We start from the raw sequence: 24,367 nt of genomic DNA, 5'->3' as shown, positions 1-24,367 counted from the left end.
GAGACACCATGTCACCAGGGTCAGTAAGGGAGTGCGGCAGGGAGACACCATGTCACCAGGATCAGTAAGGGAGTGCGGCAGGGAGACACCGTGTCACCAGGATCAGTAAGAGAGTGCGGCAGGGAGACACCATGTCACCAGGATCAGTAAGGGAGTGCGGCAGGGAGACACCGTGTCACCAGGATCAGTAAGGGAGTGCGGCAGGGAGACACTGTGTCACCAGGATCAGTAAGGGAGTGCGGCAGAGAGACACCGTGTCACCAGGATCAGTAAGGGAGTGCGGCAGGGAGACACCGTGTCACCAGGATCAGCGAGGGAGTGCGGGAGGGAGACACCGTGTCACCAGGGTCAGTAAGGGAGTGCGGCAGGGAGACACCGTGTCACCAGGATCAGTAAGGGAGTGCGGCAGGGAGACACTGTGTCACCAGGATCAGTAAGGGAGTGCGGCAGGGAGACACCGTGTCACCAGGATCAGTAAGGGAGTGCAGCAGGGAGACACCGTGTCACCAGGATCAGTAAGGGAGTGCGGCAGGGAGACACTGTGTCACCAGGATCAGTAAGGGAGTGCGGCAGGGAGACACTGTGTCACCAGGATCAGTAAGGGCTTGCGGCAGGGAGACACCATGTCACCAGGATCAGTAAGGGAGTGCGGCAGGGAGACACCGTGTCACCAGGATCAGTAAGAGAGTGCGGCAGGGAGACACCGTGTCACCAGGATCAGTAAGGGAGTGCGGCAGGGAGACACCGTGTCACCAGGATCAGTAAGGGAGTGCGGCAGGGAGACACCGTGTCACCAGGATCAGTAAGGGAGTGCGGCAGGCAGACACCGTGTCACCAGGATCAGTAAGGGAGTGCGGCAGGGAGACACCGTGTCACCAGGCTCAGTAAGGGAGTGCGGCAGGGAGACACCGTGTCACCAGGGTCAGTAAGGGAGTGCGGCAGGGAGACACCGTGTCACCAGGATCAGTAAGGGAGCGCGGCAGGGAGACACCGTGTCACCAGGATCAGTAAGGGAGCGCGGCAGGGAGACACCGTGTCACCAGGATCAGTAAGGGAGTGCGGCAGGGAGACACCGTGTCACCAGGATCAGTAAGGGAGTGCGGGAGGGAGGCACCGTGTCACCAGGATCAGTAAGGGAGCGCGGCAGGGAGACACCGCGTCACCAGGATCAGTAAGGGAGTGCGGCAGGGAGACACCGTGTCACCAGGATCAGTAAGGGAGTGCGGCAGGGAGACACGGTGTCACCAGGATCAGTAAGGGAGTGCGGCAGGGAGACACCATGTCACCAGGATCAGTAATGGAGTGCGGCAGGGAGACACCGTGTCACCAGGATCAGCGAGGGAGTGCGGCAGGGAGACACCATGTCACCAGGATCAGTAAGGGAGTGCGGCAGGGAGACACCGTGTCACCAGGATCAGTAAGGGAGTGCGGCAGGGAGACACCGTGTCACTAGGATCAGCAAGGGAGTGCGGGAGGGAGACACCGTGTCACCAGGATCAGTAAGGGAGTGCGGCAGGGAGACGCCGTGTCACCAGGATCAGTAAGGGAGTGCGGCAGGGAGACACCATGTCACCAGGGTCAGTAAGGGAGTGCGGCAGGGAGACACCATGTCACCAGGATCAGTAAGGGAGTGCGGCAGGGAGACACCGTGTCACCAGGATCAGCGAGGGAGTGCGGCAGGGAGACACCATGTCACCAGGATCAGTAAGGGAGTGCGGCAGGGAGACACCGTGTCACCAGGATCAGTAAGGGAGTGCGGCAGGGAGACACCGTGTCACCAGGATCAGTAAGAGAGTGCGGCAGGGAGACACCATGTCACCAGGATCAGTAAGGGAGTGCGGCAGGGAGACACCGTGTCACCAGGATCAGTAAGGGAGTGCGGCAGGGAGACACTGTGTCACCAGGATCAGTAAGGGAGTGCGGCAGAGAGACACCGTGTCACCAGGATCAGTAAGGGAGTGCGGCAGGGAGACACCGTGTCACCAGGATCAGCGAGGGAGTGCGGGAGGGAGACACCGTGTCACCAGGGTCAGTAAGGGAGTGCGGCAGGGAGACACCGTGTCACCAGGATCAGTAAGGGAGTGCGGCAGGGAGACACTGTGTCACCAGGATCAGTAAGGGAGTGCGGCAGGGAGACACCGTGTCACCAGGATCAGTAAGGGAGCGCGGCAGGGAGACACCGTGTCACCAGGATCAGTAAGGGAGTGCGGCAGGGAGACACCGTGTCACCAGGATCAGTAAGGGAGTGCGGCAGGGAGACACCGTGTCACCAGGATCAGTAAGGGAGTGCGGCAGGGAGACACCGTGTCACCAGGATCAGTAAGGGAGTGCAGCAGGGAGACACCGTGTCACCAGGATCAGTAAGGGAGTGCGGCAGGGAGACACTGTGTCACCAGGATCAGTAAGGGAGTGCGGCAGGGAGACACTGTGTCACCAGGATCAGTAAGGGCTTGCGGCAGGGAGACACCGTGTCACCAGGATCAGTAAGGGAGTGCGGCAGGAAGACACTGTCACCAGGATCAGCAAGGGAGTGCGGCAGGGAGACACCGTGTCACCAGGATCAGTAAGGGAGTGCGGCAGGGAGACACCGTGTCACCAGGATCAGTAAAGGAGTACGGTAGGGAGACACCGTGTCACCAGGATCAGTAAGGGAGTGCGGCAGGCAGACACCGTGTCACCAGGATCAGTAAGGGAGTGCGGCAGGGAGACACCGTGTCACCAGGATCAGTAAGGGAGTGCGGCAGGGAGGCACCGTGTCACCAGGATCAGTAAGGGAGTGCGGGAGGGAGGCACCGTGTCACCAGGATCAGTAAGGGAGTGCAGCAGGGAGACACCGTGTCACTAGGATCAGTAAGGGAGCGCGGCAGGGAGACACCGTGTCACCAGGATCAGTAAGGGAGTGCGGCAGGGAGACACCGTGTCACCAGGATCAGTAAGGGACTGCGGGAGGGAGACGCCGTGTCACCAGGATCAGTAAGGGAGTGCGGCAGGAATACACCGTGTCACCAGGATCAGCAAGGGAGTGCGGCAGGGAGACACCGTGTCACCAGGATCAGTAAGGGAGTGCGGCAGGGAGACACCATGTCACCAGGATCAGTAAGGGAGTGCGGCAGGGAGACACCGTGTCACCAGGATCAGTAAGGGAGTGCGGCAGGGAGACACTGTGTCACCAGGATCAGTAAGGGAGTGCGGCAGGGAGACACCATGTCACCAGGATCAGTAAGGGAGTGCGGCAGGGAGACACCGTGTCACCAGGATCAGTAAGGGAGTGCGGCAGGGAGACACCGTGTCACTAGGATCAGTAAGGGAGCGCGGTAGGGAGACACCGTGTCACCAGGATCAGTAAGGGAGTGCGGCAGGGAGACACAGTGTCACCAGGATCAGTAAGGGAGTGCGGCAGGGAGACACCATGTCACCAGGATCAGTAAGGGAGTGCGGCAGGGAGACACCATGTCACCAGGATCAGTAAGGGAGCGCGGCAGGGAGACACTGTGTCACCAGGATCAGTAAGGGAGTGCGGCAGGGAGACACCGTGTCACCAGGATCAGTAAGGGAGTGCGGCAGGGAGACACCGTGTCACCAGGATCAGTAAGGGAGTGCGGCAGGGAGACACTATGTCACCAGGATCAGTAAGGGAGTGCGGCAGGGAGACACCATGTCACCAGGATCAGTAAGGGAGTGCGGCAGGGAGACATGGTGTCACCAGGATCAGTAAGGGAGTGCGGCAGGGAGACACCGTGTCGCCAGGATCAGTAAGGGAGTGCGGCAGGGAGACACCGTGTCACCAGGATCAGTAAGGGAGTGCGGCAGGGAGACACCGTGTCACCAGGATCAGTAAGGGAGCGCGTCAGGGAGACACCATGTCACCAGGATCAGTAAGGGAGTGCGGCAGGGAGACACCGTGTCACCAGGATCAGTAAGGGCGTGCGGCAGGGAGACACCATGTCACCAGTATCAGTAAGGGAGTGCGGCAGGGAGACACCGTGTCACCAGGATCAGTAAGGGAGTGCGGCAGGGAGACACCGTGTCACCAGGATCAGTAAGGGAGTGCGGCAGGGAGACACTGTGTCACCAGGATCAGTAAGGGAGTGCGGCAGGGAGACACCATGTCACCAGGATCAGTAAGGGAGCGCGGCAGGGAGACACCATGTCACCAGGATCAGTAAGGGAGTGCGGCAGGGAGACACCGTGTCACCAGGATCAGTAAGGGAGTGCGGCAAGGAGACACCGTGTCACCAGGATCAGTAAGGGAGTGTGGCAGGGAGACACCGTGTCACCAGGATCAGTAAGGGAGTGCGGCAGGGAGACACCGTGTCACCAGGATCAGTAAGGGAGTGCGGCAGGGAGACACCGTGTCACCAGGATCAGTAAGGGAGTGCGGCAAGGAGACACCGTGTCACCAGGATCAGTAAGGGAGTGTGGCAGGGAGACACCGTGTCACCAGGATCAGTAAGGGAGTGCGGCAGGGAGACACCGTGTCACCAGGATCAGTAAGGGAGTGCGGCAGGGAGACACCATGTCACCAGGATCAGTAAGGGAGACACCGTGTCATCAGGATCAGTAAGGGAGCGCGGCAGGGAGACACCGTGTCACCAGGATCAGTAAGGGAGTGCAGCAGGGAGACTCCATGTCACCAGGATCAGTGAGTGCGGCAGGGAGACACCGTGTCACCAGGATCAGTAAGGGAGACACCATGTCACCAGGATCAGTAAGGGAGACACCGTGTCACCAGGATCAGTAAGGGAGTGCGGCAGGGAGACACCATGTCACCAGGATCAGTAAGGGAGTGCAGCAGGGAGACACCATGTCACCAGGATCAGTAAGGGAGTGCGGCAGGGAGACACCGTGTCACCAGGATCAGTAAGGGAGTGCGGCAGGGAGACTCCATGTTACCAGGATCAGTGAGTGCGGCAGGGAGACACCATGTCACCAGGATCAGTAAGGGAGACACCATGTCACCAGGATCAGTAAGGGAGTGCGGCAGGGAGACACCGTGTCACCAGGATCAGTAAGGGAGTGTGGCAGGGAGTCACCGTGTCACCAGGATCAGCAAGGGAGTGCGGCAGGGAGACACCGTGTCACCAGAATCAGTAAGGGAGTGTGGCAGGGAGACACCATGTCACCAGGATCAAAAAGGGAGTGCGGCAGGGAGACACCATGTCACCAGGATCAGTAAGGGAGTGCGGGAGGGAGACACCATGTCACCAGGATCAGTAAGGGAGTGCGGCAGGGAGACACTGTGTCACCAGGATCAGTAAGGGAGTGCGGCAGGGAGACACCATGTCACCAGGATCAGTAAGGGAGTGCGGCAGGGAGACACCGTGTCACCAGGATCAGTAAGGGAGCGCGGCAGGGAGACACCGTGTCACCAGGATCAGTAAGGGAGTGCGGCAGGGAGACACCGTGTCACCAGGATCAGTAAGGGAGTGCGGCAGGGAGACACTGTGTCACCAGGATCAGTAAGGGAGTGCGGCAGGGAGACACCATGTCACCAGGATCAGTAAGGGAGTGCGGCAGGGAGACACCGTGTCACCAGGGTCAGTAAGGGAGTGCGGCAGGGAGACACCGTGTCACCAGGATCAGTAAGGGAGTGCGGCAGGGAGATACCGTGTCACCAGGATCAGTAAGGGAGTGCGGCAGGGAGACACCGTGTCACCAGGATCAGTAAGGGAGTGCAGCAGGGAGACACCGTGTCACCAGGATCAGTAAGGGAGCGCGGCAGGGAGACACCGTGTCACCAGGATCAGTAAGGGAGTGCAGCAGGGAGACACCGTGTCACCAGGATCAGTAAGGGAGTGTGGCAGGGAGACACCGTGTCACCAGGATCGGTAAGGGAGTGCGGCAGGGAGACACCGTGTCACCAGGATCAGTAAGGGAGTGCGGCAGGGAGACACCGTGTCACCAGGATCAGTAAGGGAGTGCAGTAGGGAGACACCGTGTCACCAGGATCAGTAAGGGAGTGCGGCAGGGAGACACCGTGTCACCAGGATCAGTAAGGGAGTGCGGCAGGGAGACACCGTGTCACCAGGATCAGTAAGGGAGTGCGGCAGGGAGACTCCATGTCACCAGGATCAGTGAGTGCGGCAGGGAGACACCGCGTCACCAGGATCAGTAAGGGAGACACCATGTCACCAGGATCAGTAAGGGAGTGCAGTAGGGAGACACCGTGTCACCAGGATCAGTAAGGGAGTGCGGCAGGGAGACACCGTGTCACCAGGATCAGTAAGGGAGTGCGGCAGGGAGACACCGTGTCACCAGGATCAGTAAGGGAGTGCAGCAGGGAGACACCGTGTCACCAGGATCAGTAAGGGAGTGCGGCAGGGAGACACCGTGTCACCAGGATCAGTAAGGGAGTGCGGCAGGGAGACACTGTGTCACCAGGATCAGTAAGGGAGTGCGGCAGGGAGACACCGTGTCACCAGGATCAGTAAGGGAGCGCGGCAGGGAGACACCGTGTCACCAGGATCAGTAAGGGAGCGCGGCAGGGAGACACCGTGTCACCAGGATCAGTAAGGGAGTGCGGCAGGGAGACACCGTGTCACCAGGATCAGTAAGGGAGTGCGGCAGGGAGACACCGTGTCACCAGGATCAGTAAGGGAGTGCAGCAGGGAGACACCGTGTCACCAGGATCAGTAAGGGAGTGCGGCAGGGAGACACTGTGTCACCAGGATCAGTAAGGGAGTGTGGCAGGGAGACACTGTGTCACCAGGATCAGTAAGGGCTTGCGGCAGGGAGACACCGTGTCACCAGGATCAGTAAGGGAGTGCGGCAGGAAGACACTGTCACCAGGATCAGCAAGGGAGTGCGGCAGGGAGACACCGTGTCACCAGGATCAGTAAGGGAGTGCGGCAGGGAGACACCGTGTCACCAGGATCAGTAAAGGAGTGCGGCAGGGAGACACCGTGTCACCAGGATCAGTAAGGGAGTGCGGCAGGGAGACACCGTGTCACCAGGATCAGTAAAGGAGTGCGGCAGGGAGACACCGTGTCACCAGGATCAGTAAGGGAGTGCGGCAGGCAGACACCGTGTCACCAGGATCAGTAAGGGAGTGCGGCAGGGAGACACCGTGTCACCAGGATCAGTAAGGGAGTGCGGCAGGGAGGCACCGTGTCACCAGGATCAGTAAGGGAGTGCGGGAGGGAGGCACCGTGTCACCAGGATCAGTAAGGGAGTGCAGCAGGGAGACACCGTGTCACTAGGATCAGTAAGGGAGCGCGGCAGGGAGACACCGTGTCACCAGGATCAGTAAGGGACTGCGGGAGGGAGACGCCGTGTCACCAGGATCAGTAAGGGAGTGCGGCAGGAATACACCGTGTCACCAGGATCAGCAAGGGAGTGCGGCAGGGAGACACCGTGTCACCAGGATCAGTAAGGGAGTGCGGCAGGGAGACACCATGTCACCAGGATCAGTAAGGGAGTGCGGCAGGGAGACACCGTGTCACCAGGATCAGTAAGGGAGTGCGGCAGGGAGACACTGTGTCACCAGGATCAGTAAGGGAGCGCGGCAGGGAGACACTGTGTCACCAGGATCAGTAAGGGAGTGCGGCAGGGAGACACCGTGTCACCAGGATCAGTAAGGGAGTGCGGCAGGGAGACACCGTGTCACCAGGATCAGTAAGGGAGTGCGGCAGGGAGACACTATGTCACCAGGATCAGTAAGGGAGTGCGGCAGGGAGACACCATGTCACCAGGATCATTAAGGGAGTGCGGCAGTAAGACATGGTGTCACCAGGATCAGTAAGGGAGTGCGGCAGGGAGACACCGTGTCACCAGGATCAGTAAGGGAGTGCGGCAGGAATACACCGTGTCACCAGGATCAGCAAGGGAGTGCGGCAGGGAGACACCGTGTCACCAGGATCAGTAAGGGAGTGCGGCAGGGAGACACCGTGTCACCAGGATCAGTAAGGGAGTGCGGCAGGGAGACACCGTGTCACCAGGATCAGTACGGGAGTGCGGCAGGGAGACACCATGTCACCAGGATCAGTAAGGGAGTGCGGCAGGGAGACACCGTGTCACCAGGATCAGTAAGGGAGTGCGGCAGGGAGACACCGTGTCACCAGGATCAGTAAGGGAGTGCAGCAGGGAGACACCGTGTCACTAGGATCAGTAAGGGAGCGCGGCAGGGAGACACCGTGTCACCAGGATCAGTAAGGGACTGCGGGAGGGAGACGCCGTGTCACCAGGATCAGTAAGGGAGTGCGGCAGGAATACACCGTGTCACCAGGATCAGCAAGGGAGTGCGGCAGGGAGACACCGTGTCACCAGGATCAGTAAGGGAGTGCGGCAGGGAGACACCATGTCACCAGGATCAGTAAGGGAGTGCGGCAGGGAGACACCGTGTCACCAGGATCAGTAAGGGAGTGCGGCAGGGAGACACTGTGTCACCAGGATCAGTAAGGGAGCGCGGCAGGGAGACACTGTGTCACCAGGATCAGTAAGGGAGTGCGGCAGGGAGACACCGTGTCACCAGGATCAGTAAGGGAGTGCGGCAGGGAGACACCGTGTCACCAGGATCAGTAAGGGAGTGCGGCAGGGAGACACTATGTCACCAGGATCAGTAAGGGAGTGCGGCAGGGAGACACCATGTCACCAGGATCATTAAGGGAGTGCGGCAGTAAGACATGGTGTCACCAGGATCAGTAAGGGAGTGCGGCAGGGAGACACCGTGTCACCAGGATCAGTAAGGGAGTGCGGCAGGAATACACCGTGTCACCAGGATCAGCAAGGGAGTGCGGCAGGGAGACACCGTGTCACCAGGATCAGTAAGGGAGTGCGGCAGGGAGACACCGTGTCACCAGGATCAGTAAGGGAGTGCGGCAGGGAGACACCGTGTCACCAGGATCAGTACGGGAGTGCGGCAGGGAGACACCATGTCACCAGGATCAGTAAGGGAGTGCGGCAGGGAGACACCGTGTCACCAGGATCAGTAAGGGAGTGCGGCAGGGAGACACCGTGTCACCAGGATCAGTAAGGGAGTGCGGCAGGGAGACACCGTGTCACCAGGATCAGTAAGGGAGTGCGGCAGGGAGACACTGTGTCACCAGGATCAGTAAGGGAGCGCGGCAGGGAGACACCATGTCACCAGGATCAGTAAGGGAGTGCGGCAGGGAGACACCGTGTCACCAGGATCAGTAAGGGCGTGCGGCAGGGAGACACTATGTCACCAGGATCAGTAAGGGAGTGCGGCAGGGAGACACCATGTCACCAGGATCAGTAAGGGAGTGCGGCAGGGAGACATGGTGTCACCAGGATCAGTAAGGGAGTGCGGCAGGGAGACACCGTGTCGCCAGGATCAGTAAGGGAGTGCGGCAGGGAGACACCGTGTCACCAGGATCAGTAAGGGAGTGCGGCAGGGAGACACCGTGTCACCAGGATCAGTAAGGGAGCGCGTCAGGGAGACACCATGTCACCAGGATCAGTAAGGGAGTGCGGCAGGGAGACACCGTGTCACCAGGATCAGTAAGGGCGTGCGGCAGGGAGACACCATGTCACCAGTATCAGTAAGGGAGTGCGGCAGGGAGACACCGTGTCACCAGGATCAGTAAGGGAGTGCGGCAGGGAGACACCGTGTCACCAGGATCAGTAAGGGAGTGCGGCAGGGAGACACTGTGTCACCAGGATCAGTAAGGGAGTGCGGCAGGGAGACACCATGTCACCAGGATCAGTAAGGGAGCGCGGCAGGGAGACACCATGTCACCAGGATCAGTAAGGGAGTGCGGCAGGGAGACACCGTGTCACCAGGATCAGTAAGGGAGTGCGGCAAGGAGACACCGTGTCACCAGGATCAGTAAGGGAGTGTGGCAGGGAGACACCGTGTCACCAGGATCAGTAAGGGAGTGCGGCAGGGAGACACCGTGTCACCAGGATCAGTAAGGGAGTGCGGCAGGGAGACACCGTGTCACCAGGATCAGTAAGGGAGTGCGGCAAGGAGACACCGTGTCACCAGGATCAGTAAGGGAGTGTGGCAGGGAGACACCGTGTCACCAGGATCAGTAAGGGAGTGCGGCAGGGAGACACCGTGTCACCAGGATCAGTAAGGGAGTGCGGCAGGGAGACACCATGTCACCAGGATCAGTAAGGGAGACACCGTGTCATCAGGATCAGTAAGGGAGCGCGGCAGGGAGACACCGTGTCACCAGGATCAGTAAGGGAGTGCAGCAGGGAGACTCCATGTCACCAGGATCAGTGAGTGCGGCAGGGAGACACCGTGTCACCAGGATCAGTAAGGGAGACACCATGTCACCAGGATCAGTAAGGGAGACACCGTGTCACCAGGATCAGTAAGGGAGTGCGGCAGGGAGACACCATGTCACCAGGATCAGTAAGGGAGTGCAGCAGGGAGACACCATGTCACCAGGATCAGTAAGGGAGTGCGGCAGGGAGACACCGTGTCACCAGGATCAGTAAGGGAGTGCGGCAGGGAGACTCCATGTTACCAGGATCAGTGAGTGCGGCAGGGAGACACCATGTCACCAGGATCAGTAAGGGAGACACCATGTCACCAGGATCAGTAAGGGAGTGCGGCAGGGAGACACCGTGTCACCAGGATCAGTAAGGGAGTGTGGCAGGGAGTCACCGTGTCACCAGGATCAGCAAGGGAGTGCGGCAGGGAGACACCGTGTCACCAGAATCAGTAAGGGAGTGTGGCAGGGAGACACCATGTCACCAGGATCAAAAAGGGAGTGCGGCAGGGAGACACCATGTCACCAGGATCAGTAAGGGAGTGCGGGAGGGAGACACCATGTCACCAGGATCAGTAAGGGAGTGCGGCAGGGAGACACTGTGTCACCAGGATCAGTAAGGGAGTGCGGCAGGGAGACACCATGTCACCAGGATCAGTAAGGGAGTGCGGCAGGGAGACACCGTGTCACCAGGATCAGTAAGGGAGTGCGGCAGGGAGACACCATGTCACCAGGATCAGTAAGGGAGTGCGGCAGGGAGACACCGTGTCACCAGGATCAGTAAGGGAGCGCGGCAGGGAGACACCGTGTCACCAGGATCAGTAAGGGAGTGCGGCAGGGAGACACCGTGTCACCAGGATCAGTAAGGGAGTGCGGCAGGGAGACACTGTGTCACCAGGATCAGTAAGGGAGTGCGGCAGGGAGACACCATGTCACCAGGATCAGTAAGGGAGTGCGGCAGGGAGACACCGTGTCACCAGGGTCAGTAAGGGAGTGCGGCAGGGAGACACCGTGTCACCAGGATCAGTAAGGGAGTGCGGCAGGGAGATACCGTGTCACCAGGATCAGTAAGGGAGTGCGGCAGGGAGACACCGTGTCACCAGGATCAGTAAGGGAGTGCAGCAGGGAGACACCGTGTCACCAGGATCAGTAAGGGAGCGCGGCAGGGAGACACCGTGTCACCAGGATCAGTAAGGGAGTGCAGCAGGGAGACACCGTGTCACCAGGATCAGTAAGGGAGTGTGGCAGGGAGACACCGTGTCACCAGGATCGGTAAGGGAGTGCGGCAGGGAGACACCGTGTCACCAGGATCAGTAAGGGAGTGCGGCAGGGAGACACCGTGTCACCAGGATCAGTAAGGGAGTGCAGTAGGGAGACACCGTGTCACCAGGATCAGTAAGGGAGTGCGGCAGGGAGACACCGTGTCACCAGGATCAGTAAGGGAGTGCGGCAGGGAGACACCGTGTCACCAGGATCAGTAAGGGAGTGCGGCAGGGAGACTCCATGTCACCAGGATCAGTGAGTGCGGCAGGGAGACACCGCGTCACCAGGATCAGTAAGGGAGACACCATGTCACCAGGATCAGTAAGGGAGTGCAGTAGGGAGACACCGTGTCACCAGGATCAGTAAGGGAGTGCGGCAGGGAGACACCGTGTCACCAGGATCAGTAAGGGAGTGCGGCAGGGAGACACCGTGTCACCAGGATCAGTAAGGGAGTGCAGCAGGGAGACACCGTGTCACCAGGATCAGTAAGGGAGTGCGGCAGGGAGACACCGTGTCACCAGGATCAGTAAGGGAGTGCGGCAGGGAGACACTGTGTCACCAGGATCAGTAAGGGAGTGCGGCAGGGAGACACCGTGTCACCAGGATCAGTAAGGGAGCGCGGCAGGGAGACACCGTGTCACCAGGATCAGTAAGGGAGCGCGGCAGGGAGACACCGTGTCACCAGGATCAGTAAGGGAGTGCGGCAGGGAGACACCGTGTCACCAGGATCAGTAAGGGAGTGCGGCAGGGAGACACCGTGTCACCAGGATCAGTAAGGGAGTGCAGCAGGGAGACACCGTGTCACCAGGATCAGTAAGGGAGTGCGGCAGGGAGACACTGTGTCACCAGGATCAGTAAGGGAGTGTGGCAGGGAGACACTGTGTCACCAGGATCAGTAAGGGCTTGCGGCAGGGAGACACCGTGTCACCAGGATCAGTAAGGGAGTGCGGCAGGAAGACACTGTCACCAGGATCAGCAAGGGAGTGCGGCAGGGAGACACCGTGTCACCAGGATCAGTAAGGGAGTGCGGCAGGGAGACACCGTGTCACCAGGATCAGTAAAGGAGTGCGGCAGGGAGACACCGTGTCACCAGGATCAGTAAGGGAGTGCGGCAGGGAGACACCGTGTCACCAGGATCAGTAAAGGAGTGCGGCAGGGAGACACCGTGTCACCAGGATCAGTAAGGGAGTGCGGCAGGCAGACACCGTGTCACCAGGATCAGTAAGGGAGTGCGGCAGGGAGACACCGTGTCACCAGGATCAGTAAGGGAGTGCGGCAGGGAGGCACCGTGTCACCAGGATCAGTAAGGGAGTGCGGGAGGGAGGCACCGTGTCACCAGGATCAGTAAGGGAGTGCAGCAGGGAGACACCGTGTCACTAGGATCAGTAAGGGAGCGCGGCAGGGAGACACCGTGTCACCAGGATCAGTAAGGGACTGCGGGAGGGAGACGCCGTGTCACCAGGATCAGTAAGGGAGTGCGGCAGGAATACACCGTGTCACCAGGATCAGCAAGGGAGTGCGGCAGGGAGACACCGTGTCACCAGGATCAGTAAGGGAGTGCGGCAGGGAGACACCATGTCACCAGGATCAGTAAGGGAGTGCGGCAGGGAGACACCGTGTCACCAGGATCAGTAAGGGAGTGCGGCAGGGAGACACTGTGTCACCAGGATCAGTAAGGGAGCGCGGCAGGGAGACACTGTGTCACCAGGATCAGTAAGGGAGTGCGGCAGGGAGACACCGTGTCACCAGGATCAGTAAGGGAGTGCGGCAGGGAGACACCGTGTCACCAGGATCAGTAAGGGAGTGCGGCAGGGAGACACTATGTCACCAGGATCAGTAAGGGAGTGCGGCAGGGAGACACCATGTCACCAGGATCATTAAGGGAGTGCGGCAGTAAGACATGGTGTCACCAGGATCAGTAAGGGAGTGCGGCAGGGAGACACCGTGTCACCAGGATCAGTAAGGGAGTGCGGCAGGAATACACCGTGTCACCAGGATCAGCAAGGGAGTGCGGCAGGGAGACACCGTGTCACCAGGATCAGTAAGGGAGTGCGGCAGGGAGACACCGTGTCACCAGGATCAGTAAGGGAGTGCGGCAGGGAGACACCGTGTCACCAGGATCAGTACGGGAGTGCGGCAGGGAGACACCATGTCACCAGGATCAGTAAGGGAGTGCGGCAGGGAGACACCGTGTCACCAGGATCAGTAAGGGAGTGCGGCAGGGAGACACCGTGTCACCAGGATCAGTAAGGGAGTGCAGCAGGGAGACACCGTGTCACTAGGATCAGTAAGGGAGCGCGGCAGGGAGACACCGTGTCACCAGGATCAGTAAGGGACTGCGGGAGGGAGACGCCGTGTCACCAGGATCAGTAAGGGAGTGCGGCAGGAATACACCGTGTCACCAGGATCAGCAAGGGAGTGCGGCAGGGAGACACCGTGTCACCAGGATCAGTAAGGGAGTGCGGCAGGGAGACACCATGTCACCAGGATCAGTAAGGGAGTGCGGCAGGGAGACACCGTGTCACCAGGATCAGTAAGGGAGTGCGGCAGGGAGACACTGTGTCACCAGGATCAGTAAGGGAGCGCGGCAGGGAGACACTGTGTCACCAGGATCAGTAAGGGAGTGCGGCAGGGAGACACCGTGTCACCAGGATCAGTAAGGGAGTGCGGCAGGGAGACACCGTGTCACCAGGATCAGTAAGGGAGTGCGGCAGGGAGACACTATGTCACCAGGATCAGTAAGGGAGTGCGGCAGGGAGACACCATGTCACCAGGATCATTAAGGGAGTGCGGCAGTAAGACATGGTGTCACCAGGATCAGTAAGGGAGTGCGGCAGGGAGACACCGTGTCACCAGGATCAGTAAGGGAGTGCGGCAGGAATACACCGTGTCACCAGGATCAGCAAGGGAGTGCGGCAGGGAGACACCGTGTCACCAGGATCAGTAAGGGAGTGCGGCAGGGAGACACCGTGTCACCAGGATCAGTAAGGGAGTGCGGCAGGGAGACACCGTGTCACCAGGATCAGTACGGGAGTGCGGCAGGGAGACACCATGTCACCAGGATCAGTAAGGGAGTGCGGCAGGGAGACACCGTGTCACCAGGATCAGTAAGGGAGTGCGGCAGGGAGACACCGTGTCACCAGGATCAGTAAGGGAGTGCGGCAGGGAGACACCGTGTCACCAGGATCAGTAAGGGAGTGCGGCAGGGAGACACTGTGTCACCAGGATCAGTAAGGGAGCGCGGCAGGGAGACACCATGTCACCAGGATCAGTAAGGGAGTGCGGCAGGGAGACACCGTGTCACCAGGATCAGTAAGGGCGTGCGGCAGGGAGACACCATGTCACCAGTATCAGTAAGGGAGTGCGGCAGGGAGACACCGTGTCACCAGGATCAGTAAGGGAGTGCGGCAGGGAGACACCGTGTCACCAGGATCAGTAAGGGAGTGCGGCAGGGAGACACTGTGTCACCAGGATCAGTAAGGGAGTGCGGCAGGGAGACACCATGTCACCAGGATCAGTAAGGGAGTGCGGCAGGGAGACTCCATGTTACCAGGATCAGTGAGTGCGGCAGGGAGACACCATGTCACCAGGATCAGTAAGGGAGAGAGGCAGGGAGACACCGTGTCACCAGGATCAGTAAGGGAGTGCGGCAGGGAGACACCGTGTCACCAGGATCAGTAAGGGAGTGTGGCAGGGAGACACCGTGTCACCAGGATCAGCAAGGGAGTGCGGCAGGGAGACACCGTGTCACCAGAATCAGTAAGGGAGTGTGGCAGGGAGACACCATGTCACCAGGATCAAAAAGGGAGTGCGGCAGGGAGACACCATGTCACCAGGATCAGTAAGGGAGTGCGGGAGGGAGACACCATGTCACCAGGATCAGTAAGGGCGTGCGGCAGGGAGACACCGTGTCACCAGGATCAGTAAGGGAGTGCGGCAGGGAGACACTGTGTCACCAGGATCAGTAAGGGAGTGCGGCAGGGAGACACCATGTCACCAGGATCAGTAAGGGAGTGCGGCAGGGAGACACCGTGTCACCAGGGTCAGTAAGGGAGTGCGGCAGGGAGACACCGTGTCACCAGGATCAGTAAGGGAGTGCGGCAGGGAGATACCGTGTCACCAGGATCAGTAAGGGAGTGCGGCAGGGAGACACCGTGTCACCAGGATCAGTAAGGGAGTGCAGCAGGGAGACACCGTGTCACCAGGATCAGTAAGTGAGTGGTGGCAGGGAGACACCGTGTCACCAGGATCAGTAAGGGAGTGCAGCAGGGAGACACCGTGTCACCAGGATCAGTAAGGGAGCGCGGCAGGGAGACACCGTGTCACCAGGATCAGTAAGGGAGTGCAGCAGGGAGACACCGTGTCACCAGGATCAGTAAGGGAGTGTGGCAGGGAGACACCGTGTCACCAGGATCGGTAAGGGAGTGCGGCAGGGAGACACCGTGTCACCAGGATCAGTAAGGGAGCGCGGCAGGGAGACACCGTGTCACCAGGATCAGTAAGGGAGTGCGGCAGGGAGACTCCATGTCACCAGGATCAGTAAGGGAGTGCGGCAGGGAGACTCCATGTCACCAGGATCAGTGAGTGCGGCAGGGAGACACCGTGTCACCAGGATCAGTAAGGGAGACACCATGTCACCAGGATCAGTAAGGGAGTGCAGTAGGGAGACACCGTGTCACCAGGATCAGTAAGGGAGTGCGGCAGGGAGACACCGTGTCACCAGGATCAGTAAGGGAGTGCGGCAGGGAGACTCCATGTCACCAGGATCAGTAAGGGAGTGCGGCAGGGAGACACCGTGTCACCAGGATCAGTAAGGGAGTGCGGCAGGGAGACACCGTGTCACCAGGATCAGTAAGGGAGTGCGGCAGGGAGACACCGTGTCACCAGGATCAGTAAGGGAGTGCGGCAGGGAGACACCGTGTCACCAGGATCAGTAAGGGAGTGCGGCAGGGAGACTCCATGTCACCAGGATCAGTGAGTGCGGCAGGGAGACACCGTGTCACCAGGATCAGTAAGGGAGACACCATGTCACCAGGATCAGTAAGGGAGACACCGTGTCACCAGGATCAGTAAGGGAGACACCATGTCACCAGGATCAGTAAGGATCAGTAAGGGAGACACCTTGTCACCAGGATCAGTAAGGGAGTGCGGCAGGGAGACACCGTGTCACCAGGATCAGTAAGGGAGTGTGGCAGGGAGACACCGTGTCACCAGGATCAGCAAGGGAGTGCGGCAGGGAGACACCGTGTCACCAGGATCAGTAAGGGAGTGTGGCAGGGAGACACCATGTCACCAGGATCAGTAAGGGAGTGCGGCAGGGAGACTCCGTGTCACCAGGATCAGTAAGGGAGTGCGGCAGGGAGACACCGTGTCACCAGGGTCAGTAAGGGAGACACCATGTCACCAGGATCAGTAAGGGAGACACCGTGTCACCAGGATCAGTAAGGGAGTGCGGCAGGGAGACACCGTGTCACCAGGATCAGTAAGGGAGTGTGGCAGGGAGACACCGTGTCACCAGGATCAGCAAGGGAGTGCGGCAGGGAGACACCGTGTCACCAGGATCAGTAAGGGAGTGTGGCAGGGAGACACCATGTCACCAGGATCAGTAAGGGAGTGCGGCAGGGAGACACCATGTCACCAGGATCAGTAAGGGAGTGCGGCAGGGAGACACCGTGTCACCAGGGTCAGTAAGGGAGTGCGGCAGGGAGACACCGTGTCACTAGGATCAGTAAGGGAGTGCGGCAGGGAGACACCGTGTCACCAGGATCAGTAAGGGAGTGCGGCAGGGAGACACCGTGTCACTAGGATCAGTAAGGGAGTGCGGCAGGGAGACACCGTGTCACCAGGATCAGTAAGGGAGTGCGGCAGGGAGACACCGTGTCACCAGGATCAGTAAGGGAGTGCGGCAGGGAGATACCGTGTCACCAGGATCAGTAAGGGAGTGCGGCAGGGAGACACTGTGTCACCAGGATCAGTAAGGGAGTGTGACAGGGAGATGCCATGTCACCAGGATCAGTAAGGGAGTGCAGCAGGGAGACAACGTGTCACCAGGATCAGTAAGGGAGTGCGGCAGGGAGACACTGTGTCACCAGGATCAGTAAGGGAGTGCGGCAGGGAGACACGGTGTCACCAGGATCAGTGAGTGCGGCAGGGAGACACCGTGTCACCAGGATCAGTAAGGGAGTGCGGCAGGGAGACACCGTGTCACCAGGATCAGTAAGGGAGTGCAGCAGGGAGACAACGTGTCACCAGGATCAGTAAGGGAGTGCGGCAGGGAGACACCATGTCACCAGGATCAGTGAGTGCGGCAGGGAGACACCGTGTCACCAGGATCAGTAAGGGAGTGCGGCAGGGAGACACCGTGTCACCAGGATCAGTAAGGGAGTGCGGCAGGGAGACACCGTGTCACCAGGATCAGGAAGGGAGTGCGGCAGGGAGACACCGTGTCACTAGGATCAGTAAGGGAGTGCGACGGGGAGACTCCATGTCACCAGGATCAGTAAGGGAGTGCGGCAGGGAGACACCGTGTCACCAGGATCAGTAAGGGAGTGCGGCAGGGAGACACTGTGTCACCAGGATCAGTAAGGGAGTGCGGCAGGGAGACTCCATGTCACCAGGATCAGTGAGTGCGGCAGGGAGACACCGTGTCACCAGGATCAGTAAGGGAGTGCGGCAGGGAGACACCGTGTCACCAGGATCAGTAAGGGAGTGCGGCAGGGAGACACCGTATCACCAGGATCAGTAAGGGAGTGCGGCAGGGAGACTCCATGTCACCAGGATCAGTGAGTGCGGCAGGGAGACACCGTGTCACCAGGATCAGTAAGGGAGTGCGGCAGGGAGACACTGTGTCACCAGGATCAGTAAGGGAGTGCGGCAGGGAGACACCGTGTCACCAGGATCAGTAAGGGAGTGCGGCAGGGAGACACCGTGTCACCAGGATCAGTAAGGGAGTGCGGCAGGGAGACACCGTGTCACCAGGATCAGTAAGGGAGTGCAGCAGGGAGACACCGTGTCACCAGGATCAGTAAGGGAGTGCGGCAGGGAGACACCATGTCACCAGGATCAGTAAGGGAGTGCGGCAGGGAGACACCGTGTCACCAGGATCAGTAAGGGAGTGCGGCGGGGAGACTCCCATGTCACCAGGATCAGTGAGTGCGGCAGGGAGACACCGTGTCACCAGGATCAGTAAGGGAGTGTGGCAGGGAGACACCATGTCACCAGGATCAGTAAGGGAGTGCGGCAGGGAGACACCATGTCACCAGGATCAGTAAGGGAGTGCGGCAGGGAGACACCGTGTCACCAGGATCAGTAAGGGAGTGCGGCGGGGAGACTCCCATGTCACCAGGATCAGTGAGTGCGGCAGGGAGACACCATGTCACCAGGGTCAGTAAGGGAGTGCGGCAGGGAGACACCATGTCACCAGGATCAGTAAGGGAGTGCGGCAGGGAGACACCATGTCACCAGGATCAGTAAGGGAGTGCGGCAGGGAGACACCGTGTCACCAGGATCAGTAAGGGAGTGCGGCAGGGAGACACCGTGTCACCAGGATCAGTAAGGGAGTGTGGCAGGGAGACACCATGTCACCGGGGTCAGTAAGGGAGTGCGGCAAGGAGACACCATGTCACCAGGATCAGTAAGGGAGTGCGGCAGGGAGACACCATGTCACCAGGATCAGTAAGGGAGTGCGGCAGGGAGACACCGTGTCACCAGGGTCAGTAAGGGAGTGCGGCAGGGAGACACCGTGTCACCAGGGTCAGTAAGGGAGTGCGGCAGGGAGACACTGTGTCACTGCAACACGAAGAATTGTTCAAGACATTGAGTTGGGAAGAAAAAGGAAACAAAATCATCGGTGACTATTTGTGTCACCTCCGACCTGCAGATGACATTGTTATTCTTGCCACAAGCCCAGAAGATCTCCAGCAACAGACCGGAGAAGTCGCCGGAGCGAGTAAGAAAGTGGCCTCCGTGTGACTCTCAGCGAGATAAAGTGATGTTCAACAAATGTGTCACCTCTGCACAGATCAGGGGGGGAAAGTGTGGGCCGAGCACGTGCAGTTTAAGTGAAACCGCTTTGTGTTTTGTCACACTGTTTTGTCACAGAAAGTGTATTTGTGATGTTTTTAATGAAAAATCAAAAACACAATTTCAGTGGCAAAACGCAGAGAAATTTGACTTAGAACGCGCGTGCGCGGCACACACACCATGGTTACCTATTTGCACATCTACAGTATATGTAGAGTAACTGAATTCCTTCTGTGTGTGTGTGTTTGTGTGTGCGTGCGTCTGTGTGTTCCGCCTGTGCTGCGTCTGCATGTGCGTGCGCCCAGCCGGCGCCTACTGCGAAATCAGGATAGAGTGCTGAGGCGGCATGCGCAGGCGCGCCGAGCGCGGGGGGCCTCTTCTGCCAGCAGTGACGTCACTTCCTGGAGTGCACTTCCGTCACCAACAAGGCAAGCATAGAAGTTTCACTTCAATAAATGGAACAGCACTACAGTGCCCGCACCCGCCATCTCTGATGTCACTTCCGGTTCCACGCGCTAGTTACTCTTTCTGTCCATGTCTCCAAAACCACGCGTTTCACAGCAGCAAGAAAATCTCTCGTGTGCCTGATGTGGCTCCGACCACCCACGCCTGCCACCTCGGACGTCTCTTCCGGTTCCACGTGCTAGGTCCCCTTGCGGTCTGTATTTCCAATCCTTCAATCCTGCGCGTATCAGCAAGGATACCTCACACGTGCTCGATGTGACTCTGCTCGCGGTGTGTAACGTCACTTCCGGTTCCACGTGCTAGGTGCTCTTGCTGTCCGTATCTCCAATCCGATGCGTTTCGCAGTTGCTAGCGCTTCCTCGGGGAACCTGTTACACTGTGGGTTGGGTTTTCCTTCTTCCCTGATAGGAGAAGCAGTAGATTTTGGATACAAACGCTGCCGTCTTCTACAGTACAATTCAACGACGGATTCTGGACGTGCGGAAAATCCTTATCTGGGAGCAATTCTACATTAAGCATTTTTTTGGGCAGTCCGTGTGTATTTTATTTGCGTTTTTATATTTTGGATTCATTTTTCACCACCTATATAATATGGTTTATTAACACACCATGTTTTCTATGAGTATTTTTCCCGTATTTATTGTGTATCCCATGTTTCAGGTACTATTTTTTTCTTGTATTCCCGCTGGAAATGACAATATCTAATTTCTTGGTGTGCACGTTGGGGGTGGTCTGTGTTCCCAGTTATATAGGGTTATTGTAATAGAACAATTGTTTATGGTGAGAGTTATTACATCATTTGTCACATAATATATTGGATATGTTGTAATATTCACCCGTAGGTTACGCTGTAAGGTCTGCAGCCCCGCCTTTCGCCATTATGTCTTGGCATATAATGCTTCCACTGCAGGCAGGGATTGTGGGTAATGACATGCAAATGAGCCCACATGATATATGTGTGTATATGGTGTCTCCCCAGTTCTCTGCACTCAGAATATTATCCGGCTGCAGCAAGCAGAGCCGTACGGTGGGATTCTCATCACTCCCGGGCCGCTGTATGCACCCGATCGCTTTTATCCGTCTGATATCTGAATCCCGGACGCTCATCTGTTCCAAAGCTGGTGTGCAGGCGTGTGAATAGCGCGCGTGTGAATGGCGCGTGCTTGTGACTGAGCGGTGTGTGGATGCAATGAGTGCAGGTCATGTGAGTAGCGAGTGCGGGGCGTGTGAATAGTGTGTGGAGCGTGTGAGCAGTTAGTTCGGGGCGGGTGAATAATGCGTGTGTGCAGTGTTTGTGCGAGGGCGTGGGGCGTGAGCGGTGTTTGTGCGCGGGCGTGTGAATAGTGTGTGGGGCGTGTGAGCGGTGTTTGTGCGCGGGCGTGTGAATAGTGTGTGGGGCGTGTGAATAGTGCGTGGAGTGTGTGAGCGGTGTTTGTGCGTGGGTGTGTGAATAGTACGTGGAGTGTGTGAGCGGTGTTTGTGCGTGGGTGTGTGAATAGTACGTGGAGTGAACGGTGTTTCTGCGCGGGCGTGTAAATAGTGCGTGGGGCGTGAGCGGTGTTTGTGCGCGGACGTGTGAATAGTGCGTGAGGCGTATGAGTGGTGTTTGTGCGCGGGTGTGTGAGTGGTGTTTGTGCGCGGGCGTGTGAATAGTGCGTGGGGCGTGCGCCGGTGTATGTGAGTGGTGTTTGTGAGCGGGTGTGTGAATAGTGCGTGGGGCGTGTGAGCAGTGTTTGTGCGCGGGCGTGTGAATAGTGCGTGGGGCGTGTGAGCGGTGTTTGTGCGCAGGCGTGTGAATAGTGCGTGGGGCGTGTGAGCGGTGTTTGTGCGCAGGCGTGTGAATAGTGCGTGGGGCGTGTGAGCGGTGTTTGTGCGCGGACGTGTGAGCGGTGTTTGTGCGTGGGGTGTGTGAGTGGTGTTTGTGCGCGGGCGTGTGAGCGGTGTTTGTGCGCCGGTGTGTGAATAGTGCGTGGGGTGTGTGAGCGGTGTTTGTGCGCCGGTGTGTGAATAGTGCGTGGGGCGTGTGAGCGGTGTTTGTGCGATGGTGTGTGAATAGTGCGTGGGGCGTGTGAGCGGTGTTTGTGCACGGGCGTGAGCGGTGTTTGTGCGCCGGTGTGTGAATAGTGCGTGGGGCGTGTGAGCGGTGTTTGTGCGTGGGCGTGAGTGGTGTGTGAATAGTGCGTGGGGCGTGTGAGCGGTGTTTGTGCGCGGGCGTGTTAATGTTTAAAGAATATTGTGCAGTTAGTCAGATTGCAGAATAAATAAGCAGCCGATGCGGAAACTTCCCGTGTGTGCAGACGTGACGTCATTAACATGCCCTATATAAATATACACACAAACCCGGATATACACACATACACACCCGGATATACACACACGCGCGTACATATGTACACATGAGAGACCTAATTTAGTGGAGTCTCAAGTTGTGTGTGTGTATGTGTGTATATATATATATATATATATATATATATCCCCAATGCTACATCCAAATGACAAAGTTAAATACTGTATCTGTTTGTCATCTCATAACTAAGGGACATGTAATTAAAATCTTTGGGCACAGCTTTACAAGCCTGCAGCCACGTCACGACCAATCTACAGCCACGTCACGACATGACCACTGTGCAGCCACATCACGACCAATCTACAGCCACATCACGACATGACCACTGTGCAGCCACGTCACGACCAATCTACAGCCACATCACGACATGACCACTGTGCAGCCACGTCACGACCAATCTACAGCCACGTCACGACCTGACCACTGTGCAGCCACGTCACGGCCTGACCACTGTGCAGCCACGTCACGGCCCTCTCGCAGGTCCTAACACTACTCTCTGTAATGGAGAAATGTCTGAATAGAAGAGAATTGACGGGCGTGTTTGGGAATAATGGGGTACCCGTGTTAGAGATGAGTAGGGGAAGGCGCCTTATTGCGTCTCCTGCCCGCTGGCGCTTAGCGCTATACCTTACCGGAGTCTCAGCACTGTGTTTACATGACCTGTGCCTCATTCATTGTGCAGGTCCTTTACCGCTTTACACCCGTAAATAACACACGGACTACGTCATCTCTAGGGGCAAAAGGCCACAGCACTTTATTAACACAACAGCATTGTTACACGGACTTTACCTCTTCACACCCCTGGCACGTGCGCTCACACACACACAGAGACACTATGAGGGCCATGATCCTGAGAGATTACACTATACAGGGAAGAAGGTAAAGTGGCTGCTGATTGTGGGACGGAGTGTTAGCATGGAGTTTGGTACATGCGCACACACACACAAAATGGCTGCTGATTGTGGGACGGAGTGTTAGCATGGAGTTTGGTACATGCGCACACACAAAATGGCTGCTGATTGTGGGACGGAGTGTTAGCATGGAGTTTGGTACACACACACACACACACAAAGTGACTGCTTATTGTGGGACGGAGTGTTAGCATGGAGTTTGGTACACACACACACACACACAAAGTGACTGCTTATTGTGGGACGAATGTTAGCATGGAGTTTGGTACACACACACAAAATGGCTGCTGATTGTGGGACGGAGTGTTAGCATGGAGTTTGGTACACACACACACTCACAAAGTGGCTGCTGATTGTGGGACGGAGTGTTAGCATGGAGATTGGTACACACACACACTCACAATGTGGCTGCTTATTGTGGGACAGTGTGTTAGCACAGAGTCTGCTGCACACACACACACAAAGTGACTGCTTATTGTGGGACGGAGTGTTTGCATAGAGATTGGTACACACACACACACACACAAAGTGGCTGCTTATTGTGGGACGGAGTGTTTGCATAGAGATTGGTACACACACACAAAGTGACTGCTTATTGTGGGACGGAGTGTTAGCATGGAGATTGGTACACACACACAAAGTGACTGCTTATTGTGGGACGGAGTGTTAGCATGGAGATTGGTACACACACACACACACACACACAAAGTGGCTGCTTATTGTGGGACGGAGTGTTAGCATGGAGATTGGTACACACACACAAAATGGCGGCTTATTGTGGGACGGAGTGTTAGCATGGAGATTGGTACACACACACACACACACACACAGTGACTGCTTATTGTGGGACGGAGTGTGGTCCAGCCACACAGCTGATCCCATTAAGAAGAGGCAGAGACCCCAAAATGAGGCCGTCGCCCCCATGAGTGCTGCAGGAATCCCCGATAAGGATAGTAAGACGGGACACGGACATGGTAGGTTCCAGGTCTTCCCTCCAAGCCCCAGAGAAGAGACACCAGAGCCACGAAGCCAGCGGCACCCGCGGCTCAAACACCTAAACGTGCACCGATAAGCCACCTGTGAAGATGCTCATTACCTTCTAACCCTATATGCTTTTACCTATCTTCTGTGGTTAGGTTATATTATATGGGGCCCTTGATTTCAGCGCTTCTAAAATA

General features: G+C 57.8%; 1 long non-coding RNA gene across 1 annotated transcript in view; it reads left to right on the top strand.

Moving 5' to 3' along the window:
• The window catches only part of LOC142464537 (uncharacterized), a 31,023-nt gene extending 8,882 nt beyond the window's left edge, over positions 1–22,141 (top strand). Inside the window, exon 4 of the long non-coding RNA XR_012787681.1 lies at positions 20,911–22,141. This is a non-coding gene — a long non-coding RNA (uncharacterized LOC142464537). The remainder of the gene's footprint in view (positions 1–20,910) is intronic.
• Positions 22,142–24,367: the final 2,226 nt, after the last annotated feature.

This window comes from Ascaphus truei, chromosome 13, assembly GCF_040206685.1.
Source record: "Ascaphus truei isolate aAscTru1 chromosome 13, aAscTru1.hap1, whole genome shotgun sequence".
NCBI classification, from domain to species: domain Eukaryota; kingdom Metazoa; phylum Chordata; class Amphibia; order Anura; family Ascaphidae; genus Ascaphus; species Ascaphus truei.
Note: the sequence above shows the minus strand (reverse complement) of the source record. Positions and strands in the feature narration are given on the sequence as shown.